This window comes from Coturnix japonica, chromosome 9 (assembly GCF_054131305.1).
Source record: "Coturnix japonica strain WE chromosome 9, WE-NBRP24, whole genome shotgun sequence".
Lineage (NCBI taxonomy): Eukaryota > Metazoa > Chordata > Aves > Galliformes > Phasianidae > Coturnix > Coturnix japonica.
The window spans coordinates 3,139,013-3,159,411 of record NC_140671.1 but is presented as its reverse complement, the minus strand read 5'-3'; the positions used below and the strand labels follow the sequence as shown (position 1 = coordinate 3,159,411).

The following is a 20,399-nucleotide window of genomic DNA, read 5'->3' as shown; positions in this document are numbered from 1 at the left end:
CCCTTGGTCCCTCCACTATGGCTGTCCCCAAACAGGGGCAGGGCCCTGGGCTACTGAGGACTCCCTGCTGCAGCCACAAACATGTTTCTACACTGCTGCAGCCAGGAAAAGGCAAATGAAAGGGAGGTGAGGCTAGGAATAGCAGGAGATGGGAAATGGGAAGGAATCAGAGGAATCAAACAGGGGGAGGAGAGAGGGAAGGAGGTAATCTCCCATGTAGCTTCTACAGGTGAGCTTCTGTTCTTATGGAAAATAGGGGAAAACTACTGTTCCACTTGAATTTAATGAAGAACACAGGAATTTGCAGTGACACAGCAGAGAACTGCAGCTGTAGTTTCATCAGTAAAACCTCCCTGCTCAGGTGCTGTAGTGCTATAATACAATGGAAAGCAGAGCAATCATAGCAGAGTGGCACAATCCTAGGCTACAGCAAATGAGAGCAAGCCCAAATGCAGAAGCCAAGGATTCAGAAACAAAGGAAAAAAATTGCTCACTTTCAGAAGGCCTCAGGTAGGCAAGGATCTCCAAGAAGATACCCTCCCCTCCACTGCCATCCCTTAAATGAGGGCTGGGAAGGGCTGGATCCTGGCTGCACCCCTTCTGAACACTCAAGTGCACTGCTTTCACCTGAGCTCCCCTGGGTTGGCCCTGCCTTCCCACCAGGTGCTCCATCACTGCTTCAGGTCTTATCAATTCCACTACACTGCTGTCTGTTCTCTTCCTCCCACATAACCACATTTGCCAGCTCCCAACTAGAAATATTGATACTCCAGGCATAGGTGAGTCAACAGTCCCAGCAGTTAAGTCAAAATATTTCTCTCAGAAAAAAAATATTTCTAAGTGTTTATCACAGAGATGTAAAGGATGGGTATATCATGAACAGCAGAGCAAGGTTTCTGCAGAAAGCCTCCCCAGACACAGGCCTTGTGGGAATCAGGCCCATCAGAGCTTTCTGAGATAGGCAAACCAGATGGAACAAAAGGAGATTTGATGTTTTATTTTCTCAGTGTGCTTAGATTTTTCTGCTGTTTTATCAACAAACGAATTCACACCTGAAAACAACTTCAATATCATCTTGTAATGTGGGATGATGCATCTGCTGAGGTCCGTCTGTCAGTGCTTTATGCAGTTTTCTTTTGTGTTTTCAAGCCCTGCTGGGAGACATCTAATTATTTTCACATACCAGGCTACTGCCATGAGTTTGTCTTGGTGACTCACACGTCCTCTGTTAGCCTCATGTTTACAGTGACCCTCTTGAATCTGCATTCACGTGGGCAGAGGTATCAGCAGCCACACTGATGCAGCTGTCATGATGATGAATATCCACACAGGACCCCTCTTCTCTGTGATGCTTTTCCCAGCACTGCCCAAAGCTCAGACACCCAACATGCAGCACTGATGCACTTGGTGTTTCAAGGAGCTTCATAATCTAGGCGCACAAGGCAAGTGTCTTATTTTTAGCTCAAAGGTGACGCTTTTGCCACATCCCACCCAGCTGCTCTATCATCTTCTGCAATTTTCCCAGCTTTTAATACCAACCAGTCACCTCTTTCACCTGCACATCCATGTTTTTACTCAGGACACCCACAGAGCTACTTACATTACTGTGCTCTTTAAAACTCATCTCTGACATAGTGACTATAGAAAGTTTCAAGTCTCTAAAGCATGGTTGTTCCTCTTGTCTCTGACCATTTAACTCTGTGAAGCCAAGCAAGATCTGCCACCAAAACAAGTAAATCAAGGTGCACATGTGGTGTTTATAAACGCATACATAGATTCAATTCCCTCTGTGTTTACAGATCACTTCTCAGAGAGGAAATAAGTTTGTGAGGAGCAAGAGAATTTATGTTGTCCCGGTCACCCTGCAGAGAAGTGACTAGGTTACCTATTTTGATGCTTCCTTGCAGATGGGCTTTGTAGTTTTAATAGTACATTCATTTTTAGGAATGTCAAGTAATAAACAAACAGAGCTAAATTGGAACCACCACAGGGGCCTTAGAAACCTGCCTCAAAACCAAAAATTCATTCATGAGCAGACTCACAGCAGAGATGCCTGCAGCCAGCCAGCTCTGCTGGGTCAGTAATTAGCTCTTCATTTGAACTTTTAGCAGAAGAAACACAAAAATAAACAATAGGGACATTCAGAAAAAAAAATATACATATAATGTTCCAGCTCCCATATGGCAAATGGGGCCAAAGTCTGCTCTGGGACATGTGACTATGACCTTCGTGAGGACATCATGGTGCCCAGGGGCAGAATTTGGGTCGCAGTATGTCCTCAGAAAAAAATACATGGCAGAGACCAAATAAGGACACTAGTCTCTGCTTGGGCAAGACAGAAGACAGACCCTCATGCCACTGTGGGTGAACTCATGCATTCCTTGTGCCATACATTGAGAAGGGTCCTGACTCTAGGAATAGAATTAGGTGAGTGATGTTTACCTCTGGAGTAACACCATCATCCCACAGTTGAGGTGCACTGTACCTCCCACCACTGCACCCAGCCAATGGTATCCCCAGACAAGCTACACTGGTGATACTGGTTAGTCAACTGCACTGCAAATTCTAGCTTCACTGTCATCAGTTTTAGTGCCCTTCATCTGCCCTCAGGAACTTCCAGAACAGAGAACACCATGGATGACATCTTTCAGGCCACAGGTCCTGACCTGGGACCCAAAATTCCATCTCTACACATATGGTTTTGGTCAGGAAATTTGGAGACATACATATATGATATGGCACAGAAACCAAAATCTTATTACCCTAAAAATACAAGTTGCAAGCCCATGAAGATGTTTTGATGCCTGGATTTTAGTGGCTCTGCAGCTTCAGAGTGATTAGCTTGTGACAACAACTACTGCCAGATCCTCTGTAGGTATAACTGGGGTATAACTGATCCTGCAGATGTGCCAAGAAACTGACCCACACATTTATTTCCCCAGCAATACATGGAGACTGTAGCACAGGGCACTGTAAGAACTGACTGGAGACAGAGTATTTTTAGATCTGGTGAAGAAAGAAGAGAAAGAACGGAGTGAGCCCACAAGCTCTGCTTTGATGATTTAGCCGATGCAGATTTGTGACAAATTGTTTTTTCTGCATGAGTCTGAACTGATACAGATTTACATGAGTGGTTAAAAAGTAATACCAGTTGGGAAATAAAATCCCCAAAAGCACCACAGCAAAGCAATAAACTTAAGAAGCAATTAGACAGACAGAAGAATGATCAGAAACGTTTTACAAAGGAAAAAAAAAAGATATTAATAACAGAGAAAAAGAGAGTGGTTGGACACTTGTAATGCTGGTTGTGGCAGGCTGAAAGCAGAGGATCCAAAAAGCCATTAGGAAAAAGACATGAAGAGTCTTGTAATAATATCCTGGGGAACATGCATGCCACAGATTCAATGACTTTAAGACTCTGTTGTATGTTCTGCAACAATTGTTTAAAGTCTAATCTGCCTGGAATGATTGGTAAAGAACTTATGTTAACGTCAATCCAATGTCCTCAAGGAAATACACTCTAGACTTGACATTAAATTACATATTCTGTAACCAGGACATTTGAAGTATTTTCCTAATCTTATGGATACAGAGATCTCTAGCCAGTAATTCCTCTAATGTTGTGAAAGAGTGGCAGTTTCCTTCAGTTTCCTCTTATTTAAAATCTGGGAAACAATCACATATTAACCACTAGTGACTCTCATGATCATGAAGTTGTGAACCAGAACAGTTCCAGTCTGTAACACAATAATAATTAATACTATTATCTGCAGTGTTCAGTGACTGCACAGAAAGCTGTTTCCAAGGTCAGACATATGGAAAGGAGTGGGACCCACAGTGTATCTCATGACTTCAAAGCAAAAATTAGCTGGAAACTAAGATGATATTGCTGCAATATGATCAAGTGCAACTTTAATTAAATGCAGCTAAAAGCACCTCAAGGTCCTCATCATTTTTTGCAAGAACTTTCAGGAATTATTGTTTTCTTCCAATGTGTTCAGAGGTGAGCTTACATTTAGGAAGGAAAGGGAAGCCACAAAGCCTTTCGTGGAGAGTTTATAAAGCACTTGATCTGATAAATAACCATGCCAGATGCCAACATTGTGCCTGGTGTGCCCGTTTATCACCCTGTTACCAGCCATACAGACTGCCTGAAGACATTTGCTCCCACATGAGGCAAGTTGATAAATGGCTGCAGTAGGCTCAGCTCTGGTTTGTGACAAGATTATTTATTGGGTTAAAAAAAAAAAGAAGAAAATCTTTAGATGACAGCAATAAAAGCTTGGTTCTTCTTCAAGGTGCTGCCAGACACATGGGACTGATACAATCTGACTTTGGCTTTTATTTGCTTAGGTTCTCCTGTTGGTTCAAAATCTATGAGGAGTTGGAGGCCCTGCAGCTATAACTGCACACAACTTCTAACCTATGCCAATAAAATAGCAGTTTTGCTCAACAAAAGGTTGTTTTCAAGCATCAAAGTTATTGCGATGGCTTGCACTGACTTCAGTAAGATCTGGTTAGAGCAGAATTTACTAGGCTGAGCTGATAATTTATCAGTGGGTAAATGGTAACCACAATCTCCCCATCAATCAATGCTACTTCTATGCCCTTCTGCTTTCTGTATTAGAATTTCCGCTCCACAAAAAGCAGATTACCTTTTCTTGCTTTTCCTTTCTAACATGCTTTAAGTTTTTTTGCTCTTCACATCTAGAACAATTGAGAAGGGCCCCAAAAGAGCCAGGTAGAAAATGAAGATGAATGAGAGAGGCTGAGAGAAATCCATGGGATGGTCACTGGTCTGGAGATGGGGAACAGAGAGTCTTAGATTCACCACATCACAAAAGAGAAGAGGAAAGCTATCAGGTGGCAGACCTCAAAACAAACAGAATATGTTTGTTCACATAACAGCTAAATCATGCTTCAGAGAACAGGAACGTTTGCATAGATTGACTTCAACTGCAATTTAAAGAGCAATTAGAAGAAATCACGCTATAATAGAACAGATAACACTTCTGGATCACAAACATGCTGAGGTACATAGCCTTGAAAGCAGCTTTCCTTGCTCTTACATTATCACAATGGGATTTGCTATCAGTCACTGTCAGACCCAAGGAAGTGGATCAGAAATATTTTTAGCCTTAGCCCGTGCAATTCTCCTGATAGGAACTGTATTCTCCTGCTGTAACTGTAGTTTAAAAGCAAAATTCAAACTTCTTCCCACAGAGCTGTCCATCTATTGTCCAGCTTTCAGACTTTCACAGATAGATTTGAAGAACTGTATTAGCGGAATGGATTTTGGTACTACTGGAAAATATAAGCCCTCAATATAAATTATTAAATTATTGCTGATTAATTCTTTTATGGGCTCGGACTTGCCACTGATTTAATACTCTTGGATAATTACTTCTATTATAACTGTGTCTTTGATTTTTAATTAACCGTACAAAGTTTCTCATTCAAATCTAATATTACCTTTGTTAACACTGTCAACCCTCTGTTTGGATATTCTTCTCACATTAAACTGTAATGCTCAGACCTTAAATTCTGCTGTTTTATAACGATGAGAAGAGATTCCATATGAGGCTTATTTATTCTACATCATCATCTACCAAAAGCGCCATCTTCAGTAGCCTGAATACCATTGTCTGAATGCCAACAGCAAAGAATAATCAATTGTCCATCTCTATATGAGAGTACATGATGGTGACAAGGCAGTGACCTGGCTCTAGAAGCACCATATTTGATGCAAGACTGTTGGCCACGTCTTATGAGGCCAAAGCACAACCCTGTAAATCTTATGTGCCATTACTCACTAAAATCCATATTTACCAACTTTTAAATAAGTGGCTTTACTCTATTAAACTTCAATACAAGCAAGCTGCCTGTGAACTGTGCTGAGCATTTGCAGTGATCAGGCTCCTTGCAATTCAGAGTCTGGATGTGGGTGTCATACTTAACCATTCACATCACAGTTTGATCTTTGCTTCGAAAATGTCAACTTTTCTACTTTAACTTCCTTGAAATTAGATTTGTCTACTCAGAGACAATATTAACAGTACTTAGAAATTGCATTGAAATCATTGTTAGGATAAAAGGTGAAGCACAGTATGTGAAATGTGGAGTCCCAGCACTGCTTTCCAAACCATCACATTGTGACAAATAGATGTTGTTTTGCATTTTTAAGATCCATGCCCTTTTTATGTATTAGGGATTCCTCAGGGACTCCTTTATTTTGCAGTCAGCCTGCATGAAGCACTTCTGTCCCCAACACCATCACTGCTGGATCATCCTGGGATGACCCAGAGATCTCCTTTCAACTGATGGCCAAGCACATCCCACAGTGCTCCCAGGCAAAACAGGCCAAGAATAAGGACCTGAACTGAGTCCTGAGTGAAGAAGATCTGCTATCTGACAACAAAAGAAGACATGGCATAGATGCTCCAGCCACGCATACCTGAGATAAAAGACACGAATTATGTACTGCAGCTCTACCACCACTGCTTGAAGCTCAGCCGTGCTCAGAAGCATGAGGTCTTGGCTTCGCCCTGATTCTGATGGTCACTGAGCTGCCTCTGAACACAGATGAATCCCAGAGAAAGGGATGCCACATCCTATTCTGTGGTTAATGAAACCAAGAAAACAGAGCCTAAAAATAATTATTTTGTGCTTGAGAAAACATGGAAATAATCATGAGCTGCTGCAGACTATCTGAAACTAAATTATTTGTATTCAAATATGTGCAAAACCAATGATCATTTTTGGTTTTTGATCAGCTCAGCTTAGTCTGTACTTTAGGGAAATTAATTTGATGCTCTGGGTGTAAACATTCTTTCAAAATGCTTACCGTAAAGCAATGTTTTCCTCCTGCTCTCCTGAGCACCAGAGCAATTTTCAAAGCATTCCCATTGATAATGCAAACAAAACACAGACCACTTCATCGGGAGGACGCGAAATTGCAATCAGAAAAGTAATACTCAAAATGAAATTTAATCTGTATTCACATTATCACCTGGTCCTTTCCAGGCTATGTGTGGGTGGGTGGGTGTGTAGAGACTTCATGCAGGTTCAGTAGTATTTATGGTTGCTAAAGGCTACAAACAGACAAAAGCTACCCACCCAGACCACATCGAAAGCAAAGAATAGCATTAGGAGCTCTTTTACAATGAACCAATATCAAATACTTCTAATTAAGTCAGAGGGTCAAAAGCATTTACAGTCTCCTAATATTAGAGGCACTCTACCAGAATGCCGTATCACATCCACATGACAACCTGACTGCAGTATCTCTAATGTCCTTATTGGACATCTCTGAAAGCTGCCATGAAGAGTGCTGGAGCACTCTCTCCTGCAGCAGCTAGGAGGATCTGAATTTCACATTACTGTGAAATACAAATATAAATCTTCCCTGAGAAATGCAAAAGATTACAACCACAGCCCTTTCTCTATCCTAGTACTCAGCCCCTGTGCGGAGCAATTGTCCCTGCTGTACTAGCAGAGAGTTAAGTGAACTTTTTTGCATTGGTTTTCTGCTGACTGAGCTGGAATGGCTCATCTTTGGGTCTGATGAGGGCTGAGCCACTGGACAGGAAGGGATGGTATGTAAATTGCTGACCATGCATCACAGGAGGACTCGCTTTCTTTTCTAGATGGTTTCTGATGTCCAGAGCTATCATTCATCTTCCTTCATTTTCCTTTCAGTCCTTCTGTAATTGCTTGGGGATATTAAGTGCTGCCAACTTTGGGGTCATTATTAACCCTAGGCAAAATATGTATTGGAAGACCACAAATCTTAATTCTTGCCTTGTTACCATAGTTACATATGAGTATAACAGGTGCCAATAGAACCCCACCTGGAAGCTCTAAGTAAACTATAACCAATGAAGAATTAAAGCATTTGAAGAAGGAAAAGGCAAGAACACCCTTGGTAAAAACTTAAAAAAATGAGGCCAGACTATCAATTTCTATACACTCGTCATCACTCTGCCTATTCAAATCTCATGAGTTTCTAGCCAGCTATTGATCAGTGCCATGATGCTTCTCAATGGCATATGGAGAAGTTCTGCCTTTGATCACAGCTTTTGCAGATGATGTACACATTACACTCTGACTAGTTTTATTCTGATTTTGTTCTGGTTCAGAAACATGCATCTAAAGAAAACTTTTCTACTATCACAGAGTAAGCAGAAAATGCACAAGAATCAATTTCAAATCTGACAGAATGATTAATACCAGTATTTACATCCCCTGATTTTCCCATCTGCCAAAATATCAGTTCAGTTCCTACAATGCCACAGGTGTGTGACTGCTGGGATTGAACTCTGCTAAAAGTAACTTGGAAACTTCAGAGAGCAGCCCTGTGCAGATTCACTATCTGAAAACAGAAACAACTGCTACTCACTTTGACAATAATTTTAAATGCACTGGTAATTTGGCTTCTGTTGTTGTTGTTGTTTAAATATATGCTACTTTTTAACATGTTTTAAAGAAAAAAACTTTGATGTTTGCTTGAAAACAAGTGACCCTAGTCATTCCAGACAAGTTTACCTGTTAAGGCTGCAAGAGAATCTGACTCAGAGAAGTTTCTACACTGCACAGGTTTACATTCCATTATAGAGCAGGTCTTCTACAACATGATTTCAGGGCAAACATGGATGCAAGGAATCTGAAAAGGCAACCTGTCAATCTGCTCTCCCCCCAGCCTCTCCATCCAGATAGCTTTCAAGAACATTTACTACAAACCTGTGAAAAGAAAGCTACTTACAGGCCTGGGATTTATAAAAGTGCTGTCTATTTGTGCTCCCTCTTTTGTCAATAGCATTAAGATTTGCAGTTTGCACTGAATTATCCAATGACCTGAATCATACCAAGCTATCAAAATCTGCTTTCTAGATAAAGTCAGGCTGGTGTTTGATACATCTGTCAGTGCCAGGCACATAGCAGTGCTTACAAGCACGGATATTTCTCAAGCCTTCTTCAACAGCAGACAAAAGGGAGGTACAAATGAATTACAACTTATTCACACCAATGCTTTAAAATAATTATCAACCACTTATTGTCTGGAGACACAATAATACAATTCCTGCCTCCTTGTTTCACACAAACTCCTGAATATAATGAGGCACAGTTTATTTAGCTAATGTAAAGCATCCAACTCTTGTGCTGACACCTCCAGATAGATTTATTGTTCTTTCATTATGCTAAATACTTGGGATGGATCATGCCTCATTATACAAAATATAATCCGTTGCCATTCAACTGAATGAGACTTGATATGGAAGAGGCAGGGGGGTGCTAATTGTCAAAACAGCTTCATGGTGACATATTCTTTCAGCATCAGAGTTCAAGCATTTGACATGGTAAAAATGTCTGTCTTCACTTCTTTCTAACATCAGAATAATGTTGCTGAAGCCCAAGGAAGTCAAATGGGAGTTGGAAGAACATTATTTTTTAACTTTGCACAGCTTCTTTTTTAACCCCAAACACACTATGGACCATGGTCCCGATCCCATAGGGCACCATCAGGAAAACTCCTATGAGCTGTGTCTTGCCAGGTAGGCTGCCCTTGCCAAAATAAGAATATGAATTATGAATATAGCTAATAAATTGGGCATAGTGTTTTTCATACTCTGCAATTACAGTGTATTCTAAGATAAAATTTGCTTCCAGTTATTTCCTAAACTGGCAAAGGAATGTGTGCAAGGATTGCTAAAATAATCAACAAAATTGATGCCAAACAGGAAAGCTTCCAAACTAAAACCTGCAGCCATGTTCTCTACTATAAGCATCAACAGATTTATGCCACATATAGCTCAGCCTCAGAAGAAGTCATCTGCTACACATCTACCAGTAGATTACACATCTGGGAAGAAGACTTGGCTTACTACATAATACTGACAAGGGACACTAATGTTTTCTGTCCTGAACCTCCAGTATCAAACTTATTTCAACAGGAGCTTGATCACTTAGCCTGAGCTAAGTATCTGTGTCTTACTTTGATACCCAGCTTCTCTCCCATCATCTGCCCTCAGACACCTTAGTGAGGCCAACAGATCGTGGTTGTGGGTAGTGTGAAATGTACCAACTTCAGGGGTCAATCTGAAGCCACAGAAACAATGAAACAATTATGGCTCCAAGGTGCACCCAAAGAGGAAATCAAAGTGTGAAAGATACATCCCTGTAGTGGTATTAGGCAACTCCTTTCATATATGCCTCCTTCTGGGCAAATTTAATCTGTATTATAAAAGGCTCCAGCCATCTGAGGCACTGGGAAAGTCCATCTGGTAGCAATGAAGGCAATGCTGAGCAGATAGAGTACTATTAAAGCCTTCAGCAGACACAGCCTATTAAAACAAAGCTGCCACCACTCAGACATTCTGCTAGACATGAGCCTGAAGGCTGTTGGGCTCTTGGGGTTTTTCCTCCAGGTTTTCAGAGAGGTCGAAGAGCAAAGTTTCAAGTCATAAAAATATCCCTCTCTCAGCCACCTCAGGGAAATACAGTTACCCAGGCAGATGAAATGGAGGAAAAGGAACAGATTTCATTGGGAAAAAAGAAAAAAAAAAAAAAAGAAAGGGAAAAAAACCCTTTACTGAGAATTTAAGCTTTTTAAGCACCTGTGAGGGAGTCTGGACATCATTTGAAGCTTTCTAAACTCTAAAGTCTATCTTAAGCTAGGTTTATGTTACATAAATGTTTGCTTTCAAATTCGTGATTATTATGAAAGATACAACATGAACATAATAAATGATTGTGGTATTAAAGCACATCTGACAGCATCATCTTGAGTGCTGTTTCCCTTAATGCTCTACTTACACGGCATGGAGGGATTTGCTCAGAAACTGCATTAGGATGAATAGAGTTCAACAGTACAGCCCATGACATCCTTTTCTCACTGAACAATTCATAGTAGCCAAAACACTGTGTAAAGTGCAACTTCAGGTTTGAAATACGGAGATGCCAATGCTGGCCTGCTGCTTAGCAGAAAGGTGATTAGGACTGGAGGCAATATGGCACTAAAGCTCCTGGCTTTAATTTTATTCCCACGGCCTTTGGCTCATGATTGAAACTGCGCTTACAAAGCCAAAGCAGAAATACAGATTAAGCAAGAGAAAAGGCACTGAAGACAAGAGGAAGATACACAGAGGGAAATAATGAATAGAACTTGATCTTGACTGGAATGATATTTAGATCCAAGATTTCATCCACCCTTTGCTGTTCACACTGCCAAGAGCATTTTATTGCATTCAAGTTGTAGTCAAATGGATAACTTATGGTTTTGGTTCCCATGTAACCTAGACATTCTAAGCTACCTCTTGTATTCAAGCTTCAGAGTAAATGAGATGTCTCAAACCAACACCCTCTGTATGTTAGCTCGAAGAGAAAGGAAGACCATAGTTAAGCTATCTCTGATCACTGCAATGGTCCCTATAGACAGCAAATCATTGTGGTTAACTTGCAGCACTGACGTCTGTTTCAGTTAGAGATGTCACCTCTTTCTGAAGCGTTTTACTTTTAAATAATTAAGGCTTACTCAAGCAGTTAGCACAAAAAATATTTGAAATGCTAATCCAGTATCTCAGACCAAACTGTTGAATCAAATTTAAATCCTGTTGTTCCTTAAATACTCTGTAAAATACGATAATGTCCACAGTGTACTGATAACCTCTGAGCAATACAAAGAAAGAGGCCAACGTGTTTCATATGACGGTTATTAAATGGAAGTGCTGACAGACCTTTAAATGCACTCAGACTGGGAACACTGATTTAACGAGAGCAATAAGGGGCAGGTGGGTTGAGAATTCCTGCTGAGATTAGATCCTGACCAGCCAATGGGTCTTTTGAAGATGTTTTTTAACACAAGCTGTACACAGGGACAGCTTTTGCACCACAGGAAGAAAAGCATCTTTTCATTTTAACTTTATCAGCCAGGCTTCTAACAACCTTGTGACTAATATATATATATATAGTTAATGCCATAATGATTGGAATTTTTGAACATGTTTCTTTCTCTAAATACATTCAAATGCAGAAAAGAAGGGAAAAAAGATCTCTTGCTTTGTGTCTTATCTCTGGAGTTATGTGGTTTTCCTTTTTCAAGATTCAGTAAACCACGTTCTCAGTACACAGCTAGAACTACTCAAAATACGCTGAAATAAAGTAGCTGTGTTGTGTCTGTGCCACATTCCTAGTGGCTCTTGTTCTTTTTGCCAGAACTTCCATGATCCATTCAACACTGAGCAAGCCATATTTTCAAACTAGTATGCACACCATTGAAATACTGACCAACTTTCACCCATGTTCTGTGGAATCTAATGCCAAACCCTGGTCTTGGGTATCTCAAAGAATGGCAAGGCTCGAGGTGACTAATTTTGCATATAGCAAGAATCATTCCTGCAGTGGGGACAGTCAGCCCTGCAAAAGCAGAGGGCTGGAAAGGGGACTGCTGGGGAACCTGCTTTACACTCCTCATTCTTGCTTCTGCAGCACCGGCAGAAGTTGAAGTTGCTGAGCTTTTCATTGCAGGAATGTCTGGGTCCCTCTTAAAGGTGCATTTTTCTATACAAAGCAGTATATTTTGCTGTCATGATGCAGTACTATCTGAGTTTATCACCCCCTGCACACCTGGTATTCCACCCTCCCATCCCTCTTGCTTTCACAGTCTTACATGGAGAGGTTACTGCTAAAGAAAGATGCTCCTGATAGAGGGCAAAGCATAACTACAGCAACCTTGCAGTCTCTCCTCATCACCATGCTTATTATTGTTTCAGGAAACGATCAAGATTTCATAGGTCTGCTATGTCTATGCAGACTCAAAGCCCTAATCCAAGTAAAGGGAAAGAAAAGAGATGCTGTTAAGAACTGTGGATAGTGCTAGAACTAGGAGTTTTAGGATTAAAGTGGATAATATACACTAAATGTTGGGAAACACTTCTTAACAAGCATCTAACTGTAAAATCCCAGTGCAGAAGCAGTGAAGTCCCAGTTATCTCATACACATCAGTGTAGAGTAGATATATATGAACATTTAGGGATATAACAGCCATTTAAGATTTGGAACACTGCATACATTTCTGAAGCATTTTTGCTCCTTAAGCACTAAAATATGCCCTAAAACTTCCTGAAAAAAATGATTCTGTAGCTCTGCTATGAGAACATAAGAAATATCAATATTTCTCGGACATAAAATTTTAGAGATGATTGCAAGCCGTGGCCTTTGAAGAAAACATAGCTGATGGAAAAACGTCCACCTAAAAATGGGTTTCTGGCTACTACTGACACGTGGAAGCATGTCAAGGATGCAAACCTTGTCCAGTTTATGAACTGCAGCTGGCTTAGAAACACTTTTTACGCCATATTTCTTTTCACAAGGTGCACACATCTAAATAAATTCACATTTATCAAGCACTCACACAACCAAAATACATGACTTCATAAAGGACACGTTAGAGTTATCTTCTGTCATCAGATCATTTCATCGTATTTGAAGTTAAGTACGTTAATGTATCTTGAATTAATTCTCCTGGTGTTAAAGTGCAAACTGGGCTAATAAAAGTGACACATTGGCTTTTTCAGAGAATGATGTTCAGCTTATGGAGAATGTCAGCATAAATGAAAATTAGCCTCAAGACAATGTTAATTACGTTTTATCCATTAGTAGGAGGGTAATTGAACCACTCATTTACACAGTAAAGAAAACCCTTCTGGCTTCATAAAGGGAAACTATTGTATTTAATGTGATAATTAAGGTCTAACAATGTAAAAATATGCAAAAGAAAGAAAAGCAAAATGCAGGCAATCTATATCCATTATGTAGTGTAACGACCATCCTGGACATAAGTTTCATTGCCCTGGTGTGCTTACAGGGACTTCAAAATGAATGACAAAAAACTCAAACAATGGTGTCTGAAGAAGTGATCAAGACTTAACGAAATGAACATGAAATATCCTTAGAAATATGTATTCAAAGTGAAACAAAGTCTGGATGTAACTTACCACAGACCAAAAAAAGAGTAAATAAACAACCAAGAACAAACAAGTAAAGACTGGCCAATCACCTGTGATAAGTTGGGAGCCCATTTTTTCAGTCACTGCATCAAATGGTGTTTTGTTATCTGTGAATAGTTACGGTAATAATTTGATTATTGCTAAACAAAGGATACAATAATAAAGATATGTTTTGATTGCTGCATTGCACTTGCTGTACACATGTGCTCTGCCAATGGAATGCCCATAGGTGATTAAGAAGACACATATAGTACTACTAAGAAGCTCTATTTCCTTTCCAACATTGCATTTTATCTGTGCTGGGCTTCACACCAGTAAGAAGTTACTGATGGAAGAAATGTTTTTGTTTGTTTTTCTTGGATATTTTAAAGCAAAAGATGTACTTTGAAACTGTTCAGAGCCTGGAAACGTAGTAAGATTAGGTAATGTGTTTCAAGGAGAACTGAGAGATGAAGACATCAAATGTCCATGCTAACAGCTAATTACACTACTTTATCAGATATATAATCACTGCACTTACACTTACAAACAGACATGCATATTCTGTATTATAGAATACAGAAAACCAGTGTCAGTTTACCTTCACCACAGATGGACATCTTTTGTACAGCCTAGGCCAGAATGACTGAGATGCTGAGTGAAAGTAAAAGATTAGACAGAATACTCGAGGAATCTCACTGCCATCTTGACATTATGCCCTTTCTTCTGCCATTGCTGAAGTCAAGAAATTAGACAAGTGCAACCAGTCCTGGAGTGATTAAATCCTACAGATACCATGGAGTCATTTACATTGGCCAGGTGACTGTCTGGGCCAAGATTTAGTCGCAGATAGCATTAAGGGGTACCTGCTCGCTGTGTTCAGTAGAATCCAAATCAGATTCTCAAACTTACTGACACCAAGAGCAGCATCTAGGCAGAGTTACAGTGAATTCAGAATTCTCGCTTCCATTTTATGAATTACAAAGCCAAAAATACATGCTCTATCCAAAAATAATAATTTTTAAATCAACTTTTATCACAATATTACCATGAGCATTGAAAAGGATTATCTTATTACAAAAATGAAATGACTTAAATTTATCCTCATTATTGTTTCCGAGGGAAAAAAGAGGGTTTTTTTTTTATTATTATTTCATTGTGGATGAAGCTGCTATTTGCATTTAAATGAAGACATCTGAAGGAGAGGACTAACTACAAAGTTAGGGTGTTTTTTTTCCTTTTGAGGATGAGATTTCATTTCATTTCAGTATTATCCTATAATACAAACCTAACTCTACTTTCTGCTTCATTAAATAGTCAATCACAAACTAGTTTCCAAAAATTGCCATAGAGAGTGAGACACTGATTGCTCCCAGTTGAGGTTTTGTAACAACTGCTGGTATCCCCTAAAATCTGACATCAGCAAACAAATGAGGCATTTCCATATTTTCTGCATAATATGATTTTTTAGGTTTTTTTAATTCTTTTTTTTTTTTTTTTTTTAACTGACTTAACAGAATGAATGCATTTTAGTAATCTACTTTCTTAACACTACAATCAGAAACAGGCTTACACTGAAATAGTTTACAAGCCATGCCAATATACTCAGTCTGTCATAAGAAGTGTCTCTGGTTACCCCATTATAACCTTAGTCGAAGGGAGTTCTGGCTATCTCCCTTATCTGTCCACCTTACGAAGAAGAAAAGATGGTTTGAGCAAGGCAGTACACACTGGCAGTAGCAGGGCAGCGGTTGTTGATCGAAACCTTCATCAAACAGAGCAAGGCTAACAAGATCTCACGCCTTGCAGGAGGGAGTGGGTAACATCAAATCACACCAGTGGGAGTCAATGCTTTAAAAAAAATCAATCTCTTTTAGTCCACCAGCTGGTTCCAGCTGATTTGCTTCACTTGCGAATCCACCTAGTTCTTATTAGCTGAGTAGAATTCAGTATGCAGATCCAGTGATCTAACAAGGTATAGGTTGATGCCCAAATCAATGCAGGGAGCTCCTCCTTAAATTACAGATGTTAGGCAGATTATATGTGCTTCATTTCTATGTAAGGAAAAACACCATGTCCTTTTAGTAGTAACTATACAGAGACACAATTTCTAAAGGTGTAGTATCAGCTATCTGCCAGATGCACAGCGAATAAAATAGAAAAGATTTATTGTATCATGGTAGGCATCTCACTTAAGTGACTTTCAAAAATAGTAATTTTAAAGAAAGCATTAAATCAACTCAAAAAAGTTTCTATCTAAGGTAACAATACAGGAATATTCCAATCAGACATACTAATAGAAAATAAAAACTTAATGTTAGAGCTAAGCAGAAAGCTGCAGAGAAGGAATTCTAAGGCTGAAATCCTTCTGTCATATGTATTCATGCGCAGCCTATCAAAGTCAATGAGAATTCAGTGTGCATATTCAAGGACAGAATCTGGTCTGAAGGGAGGAATTTTCAAAAGATGCCTATTTTTTTTCCTCACACCCAGCATTTGCATGGGCTCATTAACATTTGCAAAATGGGTACCTGTGCCCTTAAAGAGGTATTTCAGAGTGCAATTACTCATTTTGCTGGCATAAATGTAGGATTCTTTTTGGTGCAATTTTTCAACACAGTCCATTTCAGAACACAGAGAAAGAATAGTGTATTTATTGATACAGTCGGGAAATGAATTTCATATGTTCTGAACGCTCCTATCTATTCTTCAGCAACGCCCAAGAGAAACATCCTACATCCAGGTCTTCAAGAAGAGCACTCACTTTTGTACGCACCTAAACAGCATTGACGGGCTGAAATAAACACTGCATTACTTCATTAATCTAATTCCCTGCAACCAAAACCTATTTGTAACCCATAAACAACATCCCACAAGTACTGTTACAGAAGCTTCACCTCCAGAAATGCTGATCCCAGAAGATCAGTTGCCAGTGTTGAACACAAGTACTTAGAAACATAACTAAAGCCGTTTATAGAAATTATGCATGAAGTAGGATTTGTCTTACAAATGAAAGCAGATACAATGATGAAAATGCTGAAGGAAATGAGAAGTAGTATTCTACAAATAACCTATATCTACTTGTTGACATGTGTAGCAGGCAAGAATGGGAGCATTAAAACTCCTACAAGAGGAAGACTGCATTAAACATCTTACTAGCATATGATGGTGAATAAGCATTTTAATGGACAACACACCAGCAACAGCTTTGCCTCTGGTGGGCAATTACAGCTAGTTGCTACTGAGATATGACTCACATACATGACTTTATTCTGCTTTCCACTCTCTAGCACAGTCTGGGTGTACCTGGATGGAGCTAACAGGTGACTATGTGCATTCTCCATGCCCTGTACCCTCCAGGATTCTTGAGCTCACTACAGGTAAACGCTTTGTTTTTTCTTGACCACCCCCCTCGGCTCCTCATCTCACCTTTATCTTTTATGACTCTAAAGATGTTAGCAAATTTACCTCAAGGTAAATTTGGAGTAGAGTTCCTGTGCTTTGCAGACATGCTCAGAGAAATATTTAATATTATTGCTTGTCCAAACTGTGGTTTTATCTTAGGAATAACAATATCCCCCTCCTCCCCATACAAAATATACACACATTTTGGAAGCTCAGGTAATGCTTTCATATGAAGAACAACTGAGAAGCAGCAAAAAGACTCTCAGGAGAAAATATATATATATATACAATCATTTTGAATAGTTTTCTTCTTCCATCTAAAACATCCATCTACTAATTATATAGCTGCAATTTTCTTGCATGCTAGTAATGACTTTTTTACCCATTTACTAAGCTGTACAGATAAAAGCAATGGAAAAGTTGTGGTCATTATGTTGCACTCAGATGTCCTTGGCAGCACTTTCCACTAAATTCAGAGATACTCACTGCAGAGAAGTTAGCCATGGTTATAAAAATTAAGCAATGCGATACTCTCTGAGTGCTGAATAGAAGAAAAAAAAGAAACACATTTATAAATAGACAAAAGTCAAACATTTTTATGAGTTCTAAATTCCATGGTAAATCTAATTTCTTAGCATGCTTTCCAGTGTGGACAATTGATAACTGGAAGAGTATGTTTTAATATACTTTGAAGAACCTGTGATGATCTCTCAGGACCCTTTTGCACTGATACCCAACGCAAAGGCAGGGCATCATTTTCTTCATTTAAACACTCAGCTTACTTGAGTAGGCTGATAGTCTGCCTTATAGGTGTGCTCAGAGGTACCAAGAGGCCCGTGGCTCAAAGCTCTAATAATGATATCTTTATTAACAAACTCATTTTCATCTCTTCCCAGCAAACTCTGAAAATCAATCCTTTCTCCTATGAGCAGTTTAGAGGAGGGCAGCTGCAAGTGATTTGTGCAGCCATAAAGAATTGTGGTCACATAGTAGTACAGCTCCTGTGGATCTCTTCTTACATAAATAATTGCATTTGCTCAGCATTGGGGATTTTCCAGCAATATGAACCGTTTATACGTGCAAGGTGTGAAATGCTCGCCTTGGCTTTCTCTCCTGAGTTTCAACCAAAAGGCAGAAAATTGATGTGGAAAGAGAATCAGACAGGCACAAAAAGGAGCAACAAAACAAAAACAGCTTCCTGACCACAGAGATCTATCTTGCTTTAAATAAAACCAATTGGAGCCCATTAACAGACAGTTTTCTCCTTCTTCCACAACCCTCAAGGATACAGTGACAAGGTAAAGTGCTCACATTTGTTGCAGCTGGACTAAGGCTTGTTTTCCACAGCAGTTTTTCTTGGGTTGACTTATTTGTCAAATGCCCCAAGTGCATCTCAAAGCTACAGCATAAACCAAAGTTGCTGATCCCAAATCTTCCATGTTTTAGAGCAGCATCAGCCTGTATTTAACCACTGCTCACATCAATTTCTCTTCTTTCAACATTCAGCGAATGGGAAGAGGTTTCTCAGAGGCTTTTTGGTGTTGAACAGGAAAAAGGAATGTGATTTCTTTTTGAGGACCATCCCATCCTATAGGGGGATTTGGGGGCCATGGGGACACCAGTGCTACCAGCTCCTTCTCAAGGTGGCACTCTGGTGCTCTCTCATCACCTCTCCCATCCTGATGGGCACTCTCCTGGCATCTCAGTTATGCATACTCATGTTTTACCTGCCAATATCCAGGTGGAAAGAAAGTCAGAAAGTGTTTACAGTGCAGAGCAGCTCCATATGGCATGAGAGAGAATCTCTCACATTAAGTGCTCCATCTTGTGATACCACTGAAATACTGCTAGTGCAATCCTTATGAAGAGTGGGCAGGTCTATCTAAGATCACAGAAGTGCTATCTTCTAAAGAGTTATTTAGTAAATGCAACATGAGCATCTGTTAGGTTCTTTAGGCACCTATTGCAAACACTCTTCAATATTTCCTGGTATTAAGATTCTTAAAAATGGGAAATTAGTTAAACGCTTTCTTTGAACCATTTGTGCATGAAGCATCTCTTGATTAATCCAATTAAGAAAAACAAACAGAAGAGGCAATGAGAGCCGAGTGGCAGGTATTTCTAAATGTCAGTTTGTTAATGGAACACAGCTACAGTGATATTCTCATCCTTCCTTGTCCTGGCTACTTCCTACCCTTCCTTTTATTACAATTGCCCCTCAGTCCTCTCTGCGCATTAATTAACACTACTAAAAGAATTGAGCAGACATGCATTTTCAAGTACATGTAGAGTCTTCTGAAGGGGAACAGATATTCTCTGTTCTTGTTACTTTGGGTGACCTTTCTGTTGGTCAGGAACAGTGCAAATCAGACAAGTAAGGAACAGTGAATACAAAGATATTCACATGTGTACTGCACATGTTGAATTGTGATGCAGTTACATCCATGGGAAGGTGAGATTAGACATCCAGTAGAGGGCAGTGGGAAGATAGGTATGAAGTTAAAACAATTAGTGTATGCAGTTTATGAGAGAACCTGAATTCTTCCCCTCTGTTGTCAGCATTTATAGAAGTTTCTACTGGAGGAATTCAAATAGCTTGGGAAATATTATTTAACTACAACTAGCACTACTTCAAAAGAGAGAAACAGAACAAAACTCCTTGGTATCCTTGTTACACAGGTGAAGAAGTGGATGCACAGATGGGCCAGCTGGGTTTAGAAATGACTGAATTGCTTAAATGCACTTAGAGAACCTAGTGTTGGAGGAGGAACTGAAATACCTTCATTTGATTCTGCAACTGAAGTTATCAAGATGTGCTTCCATGTCAGTACTTAAAATTATTTAATTGATCTTGTCTAAAAAGCGACAAAGTTTCAGATAGCTTCTTGGAGATTACATAGTGTCCTTTTTTTCATGCTATTAAATCCTTGTCTCTTGTAATTCAGATTTTATATGCTGTAGCATAGCTGTGACTGCATATAAATATCCTCATTACATTAAGGATATATTTG

General features: G+C 39.5%; 1 protein-coding gene and 1 long non-coding RNA gene across 7 annotated transcripts in view; one reads left to right on the top strand and one right to left on the bottom strand.

The window, feature by feature from the left end:
- The window catches only part of TMEM132D (transmembrane protein 132D), a 176,213-nt gene that overhangs the window by 44,016 nt on the left and 111,798 nt on the right, over window positions 1-20,399 (bottom strand). The gene's annotated exons all lie outside the window — the stretch shown is intronic.
- Window positions 1-20,399, top strand: part of LOC116654113 (uncharacterized) — a 62,122-nt gene that overhangs the window by 1,410 nt on the left and 40,313 nt on the right. For all 3 annotated transcript variants that reach the window (XR_004309037.2, XR_014931958.1, XR_014931957.1), the window contains exon 2: window positions 17,274-17,363. This is a non-coding gene — a long non-coding RNA (uncharacterized LOC116654113). The remainder of the gene's footprint in view (window positions 1-17,273; window positions 17,364-20,399) is intronic.